Below are 6,639 nucleotides of genomic sequence, written 5' to 3' on the forward strand. Positions count from 1 at the left end.
AAGAAAACTGGTTGTTAAGAGATTACACCAGACATAAAATAGAGACCCAGGTTGGAAACTGGGATTTATGTCAGATGATATAACAAGGTAGAGTGCTCTGCTGAAGTGATATTTACACAGGCCTAACATATATGAAGATGATAGAAGTTTAAGGAAAGTTCATTCCATGCAGCAAGAATAAAACAAGTTAAAGCCATGCTTGGTTGAAGAAAGTCTGAAAATCTTAAATTTTTTTTTTCAAATTAACATTTATTTTTGAGTATTAATGCACATTATTTTTTATGAATATTACAATACATTTATTTATTTATGTATTTATTGTTTTAGATCTTATATTTAGGGCTTTGATCCATTTTAAGTTAATTTTTGTGCGAGGAGAAAAACTGTAGTCAAGTTTTATTTTTTGCAAGTGGCTTTCCAATTTTACCAACAACATTTATTGAAGAGGCTTTTTTTCTCCATTCTGTGTACAGAAGTCCTTGGTTATTTCCCTAGTCAGGGCGTGCATGAGAAGTGAATATCTGCTTCTTTTCCCCTTCCACTCAACCCTTTTCTTTCTCTTCCTCTTTCACAGCCAATGGCTTGATTGGTTCGACTGTCTGCCTTGGGCTCTGAGTTTAGCTTGTTTGATTTGAGCATTGGCCCCAGACAGGGATTGCTGGGTGGATCCTGGTTGGGGTGCATATTGGAATCCGTCTCTCTATCTCCGCTCCTCTCACTTAAAAAAAATGACATTGGAATTTTAATGTGGATTGCATTAAATTTGCATATATCTTTTGGTCATATATTGTTTCCTGAAGTTTTATGGTTGGCATATAGGAAAACAGTAGTCTTTTGGATTTTGTATTTATTTACTTATTTATTTATTTAGTATTTTCCTGAAGTGAGTGGTGGGGATGCAGAGAGACTCCTGCATGTACCCAATTAGGATCCACCTGGCAAGCCCACTAGGGAGTGATGCTCTGCTCATCTGGGGTGTTGCTTTGATGCAACCAGAGCCATCCTAGCACCTGAGGCAGAGGCCATGGAGCCATCCTCGGTGCCTGAGCCAACTTTGCTCCAATGGAGCCTTGGCTGTGGGAGAGGAAGAGAAAGATACAGAGAAAAGAGAGGGGGAGGGGTTGAGAAACAGATGGATGCTTCTCCTGTGTGCCCTGGCCGGGAATCGAACCCGGGACTTCCACATGCTGAGCCGATGCTGTACCATTGAGCCAACTGGCCAGGGCTGTACTTTGTATTTAAACAAACTATTTTGTTTATTGTTTCTAATAATATATCAGTGGATTCTTTGAGTTTTCTGTATGCAGAATCATGTCATCTATAAAAAGTGATACCTTTATTTCTTTTTTGCCAATATGAAATTCTAGGATTTATAATTCATTACATTTTGGTAAGAACATTTAAAAATTATGTTTTGTTTCTAATTCTGAAAGTTTAAAATCATTTTGAAAGAATAGCTTCAAAAACCACTTAAACATAGTTTCTTAGCAGCTGTAATGTGTGAAATAAAGAGAGCTGATTAGATGATGTTTCTAAAATATATTTATAAAAACAATAGAGAAAACAAAAATAGTAATAGATATCACATAAAAATACAATTTTCTATTCTAATAGCTGTAGTTTGTAAGTGGTGTTTATATTAATGTTTAGAGTATTTAAGATATGAATACTAACCAATATTGGGTTAACCAGATTCCTTAGCTTATAATTATTAAACAAATGGGGTTTGTTTGTTTTTTTTAGACGTAAAAAGGACCAAAGCTTTATATAACATAATATATACAGATAGCACATGGTGCCAATTGTATATATACTTGCATCTAGTTACACCTTTGCCACAGCCTTGGCTAAATCTTGAACTAGTGCAGAATTCAGCTGTGCTAGATTGCTGATCTTAGCATGCTTAGATGTGGCATACTTGTTCTTGATAATCATGTGCTTTGTAAGCCCACGATTCACCATGACTATATTCTTAGCGAAGTGTTGCATAACAAGAAGAAGGGATTCTTCAGTGTATGACAAGTAATGCTGCAGAACTGGTGTCCATTCACCATTATCGAGAATCTTCAGTGCTAAACAAAAAGCTCCTGCCGCAATCTGAGAAGGAGGAAAGTGCACCATTTCATAGTCTAACATACTTAGTTCCATCAGGTGTTTGGCCAAAGTATGTTGCTCCACATCAACCTCTCCAATTTTAGATGCTCTGTGAAGGAAATGCAGGGGTAGAGGGCGACCCACAAAAAAACTTAAAGCTCTCAGAATCTTCATTTCCATCTGTCTGATTTGGAGCTTAGTCTAAGTGTTGTCAGTCATAAAGGCAAAGTCACCGATTTCTGGAGGGTACATTTCTTCATATTTGCTCGCAATAAACATAGCAGTGACACCGACCAGCTGCAGCATCTTCTTGGGCACAGGATTATTCTGCATGAACCGATCAATAATGGAAACAGTCATGTACATGGGCTCCTGCAGTAACCTGAATTTCATTTGAACCTGTACCAGCCAATCAATTAGGATGGTTCTCATGTTTCCAGTGACTTCACGACCCAGTAGGTATTTTGGTTGGACTGCTTGCTCTTCCTCAAGTTGTCTCAGATAAGTATAGATATCTTTCACATATTCACTACAAAGGTTTGGATCAGCTCCATCTTCTGCAACCACATCATTCATTGCAAGAATTACATCAGAGAAAGCCTGACACAGATATTCTTCCGCAGGGACACAGGCAGACGTTTCCATTGGGCTTGGAGAGGGCGTATCAACCAAAATAGGCTCAGGAGAAAGGTTTTCTTCTTTAACAGGTTCTGGCTTTGGAACCGGTTCCGGCTCAGGCTCAGGCTCAGGATTGCGTACCTTTTCGGGACGTTTTGGTAGTATTTTAGCATTAACTTTTCCAGCAGCTAAAGTTTTTGCTTCCTTTTTCAGAGGCAGTTTGGCCTGTGGCTGTTCACTGACTTTGTTACCGATGTCTCCAAGAGCTGTTCTTGACCTCAGTCCGGCCTTGGAAGCTGCAGCAGTAGCCAGAGGCACACGCTTTGCACCTGCCATACTGATATTCGCCTTATTTTCAGCAATAATTTTCGTGTTCCTGGTTATCCGGAGCGCCATGGCTTCCTCTTCACCAGGCAGCACCTCAGTGAGCAAAAGCCGAAAACGGGAGCCCCGCGGAGCCGGGGACCTGAAACCAACACAGCTCAACAGCCTTTCGTCCGCAGCACGCTCTAAACAAATGGGTTTTACAAAGAAATTTATTAAGTTCCATTTAAAGTGGCTGTTTAATTTGTACTCCCTTATTAAAAGAAACTAATAGATGACTTTTATTTATAGTGTTATGCCTTGTGGGTCTTAGCTTTTATATTAGAACAAAATTGGCATCTCGAACCATAATTATAATAGACTGCAACTGTCTGCATACAAGCCCTTGTTTACTGAAATTTGAACTTTAACCTTTTTCTCTTTTCTTTTCATTTTAGTGAGAGGAGGGGAGATAAACAGACTCCAGCATGCTCCTCGACCAGGATTCACCTGGCAACCTCCATCTGGGATTGATGCTCTCTCCTCACTGCCCTGAGCCAGCGCTCAAACCAATTGACCACTGGCTGTGGAAGGGGAAGAGAGAGTGAAAGGAGAGAAGAAGAGAAGCAGCTTTCCATGTGTGCACTGGGAATTAAATCTGGAACATCCACACATTGGGCCAATGCTCTATCCACTGAGTCACCTGCCAGGGCATTAACCTTTTTCAAATTAGTGGTTAAGGACTAATTTTATTTTACTGACAGTGATTATCTGAGAATACTAACATTTTTTAAAATTCTGGAACAATTTAAAGACCAAAATTTGAGGTCCCTATCACCAATCAAAAGTTATTTTGTATATAATTACATGCAAGGCATTATATTGTTTCTATATTATATTTCACATTGAACTATTCAAAACGAGTATATACAGAATTTAGTTTAAAATGGTTTGGGCCCTGGCCAGTTACCTCAGTTGGTTAAGAGAGTTTTTCCAAAGCAACAACATTGCGGGTTTGATCCCCAGTCATGGCACACAGGGGAAGTAACCAAAGAATGCATGAATGAGTGGATCAGCAAACGGCTGCTTCCTCTTCCTTCCTCACCTTCTCCCCTCCTCTCTTTTTCTCTCTAAAAATTAAAAAAAAAAAAAAAGAAAAGGAAGAAAATTCAGCCCTGGCCAGACAGCTTGGTTGGTTGGAGTGTTGTCCCAGAATGTGAAAGTTGCCTGTTTGATTCCCAGGTTAGGACACATACAGGAGCAGCTCAATGTTCCTGTCTGTCTCTCTCTAATAATCAATCAATTAATCAATCAATTAATTAATTAAATAGTTTTATAATTTTTTGAAGGTGTATTGTTATTTGAAGTTTTTCGCTTACAAAAGAAAATTTTTATTAAATAGGCATTTAAATAGTATCCTATCACATTTATAAATTTTTGATGTCATAATAAAATTTTCTGAATCCAGTTTTATTAAATATATACTACCCACTTCCCACCCCTCACTGGATTTAAATCTACAACGATCTTCCTTTCTTTGGTGGGACTGTGCTTCCTTCAGAGGTCTTTGGAGATTGAGAGATCCCGAGTTTTGGGATGATGAAGTGGGTTTTGTCTAATGCACAACAAAATCTAGCAAAAGATGTTTGGCATTATGAGGTTCATGTTTTCCTAATAGGGGAATAATCATTTTATATATAGGAGGTATATCACAAAGTTAGTAACTGCCATGTATGATACTTTATTTTTCTGATATTTGGAGACAAAAAAATGACACCAGTGAGAAACAAAATAAAAATAACTACAAAATATAAACCTGACTTAGTATGTGAAATTATTTTTACATCTTACTTTTCTGTAGCTATTTCTTGAGTGGTGTTTATGGGGGTTTATGCATAAAAAATGTTTATCTGGGAATACACACATAAAAAATACAACAAATTATTAAGAAAGGGTAATCATTTTATTGTTTGTAAGTTATGATTCAATAAAAAATATGTAAAACAGTTTGCATAGTACGTGCATATAATAAGTGCAAGAGACAACACCATAGGTCAAGATAAGTGTCACCTAAAACTTTTAGAAATGAATATCTAGTTATATTTAAACAAATGTAAACATGAACTAGTAAGAGAAAGATTAATTTTAATAATTCAATAATTAAACTAATGTTCTATTAAGTATATATCATATATAGATGTTTAAAATATCATCTCCATACTAATAAAATATTGCAAATTTAGTTTATATGGTAGAAAATACCTGTGTATTTAGACAAAGTTTAGAAAATTAAAAAGAAAAATAGTTCATCACCTATTAATAAGACCAATAAGATGCTTGAATCTTTTTCAGTGCCTAAAGCATAGTTTGACATGGCAAATAATAAGCATTAATCTTTATACAATAGGTAACCCACTTACAAAATCAAACTAAATTGACTTGTTATTTTTTGACATTAATATAAATGCAAATCAGCCCTGGCCGGTTGGCTCAGTGGTTGAGCGTCGGCCTGGCATGCAGAAGTCCCAGGTTCGATTCCTGGCCAGGGCACACAGGAGAAGCACCCATCTGCTTCTCCACCCCTCCCCCTCTCCTTCCTCTCTGGCTTTCTGTTCCCTTCCCGCAGCGAGGCTCCATTGGAGCAAAGATGGCCCGGGCGCTGGGGATGGCTCCTTGGCCTCTGCCAGGCGCTAGAGTGGCTCTGGTCGCAACAGAGCGATGCCCCAGAGGGGCAAAGCATCGCCCCTTGATGGGCAGAGCGTCGCCCCCTGGTAGGCGTGCCAGGTGGATCCCGGTGGGGCGCATGCGGGAGTCTGTCTGACTGTCTATCCCCGTTTCCAGCTTCAGAAAAAAAATACAAAAAAAAAAAAATATATATATATATATATATATGCAAATCAGAGACAATCAGTTGCATTTAATATATTTTGTTTTTATAAACCAGTTTTGACAGATGTCTTTTACAAAATTCCTCCTCCAGAAAAAAAAAATACAGTCCTTTAAAAAAAATGGAATAATGTAATTTTACATTTTGAGCCAAATTTATTAACAGGTGAACATAATAGATAAATTGTTTGATTCAGGGTTATATTAAACATCTTAGGGATCAAAGACTATAATTTTTATTCACTGGTGAATATTAGATCTTTATTATAGTTTAAGACTAAATTTGTATTTTTGTGACATTCCCTGTTAGTTCTAGATTAAAGCACTTTTACATGCTCAGCCTCACTTTTATCTACTTTTCTATCAGTACTTTTCCAAGTACAGATATAGCTACAAATGTTATTTGCTTAGATATCACTCATCTCCCTAAGTTAATTAGTGCTTTTCTATTTCTAATAAATATAATGTTCTAAGTATCTTAACTCACATTTTTCTTTTTACCTTTCCTAGTATCCCTTTATTATTTTAGATACCGTTACATTTGACTGCCTCTGGAATGTAGTATTAGAAAACTAAATGATGTGATTAAGGAAGCACCAAATTTGTATCAGGTCTAGATTCAAATTCTGTCTTCTATTTGCCCCTGTTGTTTGCATCTCATTTAGGTTTAGTTTAATCCCTTTTAAATGGGAATGCTCATATCATTACAGTATATTTACAACAGTAAGTATGAGATCA

The 6,639-nt window shown here is 37.1% G+C and overlaps 1 pseudogene; it reads right to left on the reverse strand.

Moving 5' to 3' along the window:
• Positions 1 to 1,824: 1,824 nt before the first annotated feature.
• LOC136380791 (G2/mitotic-specific cyclin-B1 pseudogene) lies at positions 1,825 to 3,194 on the reverse strand (annotated as a pseudogene).
• Between the last annotated feature and the right edge of the window lie 3,445 nt (positions 3,195 to 6,639).

This window comes from Saccopteryx leptura, chromosome 9 (genome assembly GCF_036850995.1).
Source record: "Saccopteryx leptura isolate mSacLep1 chromosome 9, mSacLep1_pri_phased_curated, whole genome shotgun sequence".
NCBI classification, from domain to species: Eukaryota; Metazoa; Chordata; class Mammalia; order Chiroptera; family Emballonuridae; genus Saccopteryx; species Saccopteryx leptura.